Below are 762 nucleotides of genomic sequence, written 5' to 3' on the forward strand. Positions count from 1 at the left end.
AATGTAAAGGTAGATATTTTGTAGCAAGGAGGGAATGATTAACTTTTCGTTCTAGGAGCAGAGCTTCCTGGGACCTTCAAGGGAGAAGAGCGGAGCACGGGACCCTGCCCAAAGAAGCAGTAATGCCTGGGATCGAGATAGAGACGATGACGTGCAGACATGCAGAAGCTGAGGACTTTAGACCCAGAGAAGGAGAGGGGCTGTGTGCTGACAATCAGGAGGCATGCTTGTAGTGTATACCCTTTGGTTGGTTGATGATGCATGGAGGCGATTGTAACCATGGCAACAAAACAATATGCAATAAGATGAATGTGAAACTAATGTTCTCCCATATAAACTATCACATAATTCACAATAAAACATTTTTAAAAAGAAAAAAAAAAATTAAGACTCACTGAGCAGACATGTGCTCTGACTGGTGACCATGTTGGTCACCGATAAAGGGAAGTGAGGGAAAAGCAGCAACCAAGTAGTGAAGCCCTATCACCTTCAATGTTGTTGTTGTTGTTAGGTGCCATCGAGTAAGAAACTACTCATAGCGACCCCATGCACAGCAGAACAAAACAATGTCTGATCCAGGGCCAACCTCACTACCACTGCCACACGAGTTCATCAATGATGCCACCTGGCCAATCCATCTCTTTGGGGGACTTCCCCTTTTTCTCTGACCCTCCTTCTTACCCAGCATGGCATCCTTCTCCAGCGACTGTTTCCACCTGACAGTATGTCCAAAGTATGAGAGACGAAGTTTAGCCATCTTGG

The sequence above is a fragment of the Chrysochloris asiatica genome, unplaced genomic scaffold (genome assembly GCF_000296735.1).
Source record: "Chrysochloris asiatica unplaced genomic scaffold, ChrAsi1.0 scaffold00125, whole genome shotgun sequence".
In the NCBI taxonomy this organism is placed as follows: Eukaryota; Metazoa; Chordata; class Mammalia; order Afrosoricida; family Chrysochloridae; genus Chrysochloris; species Chrysochloris asiatica.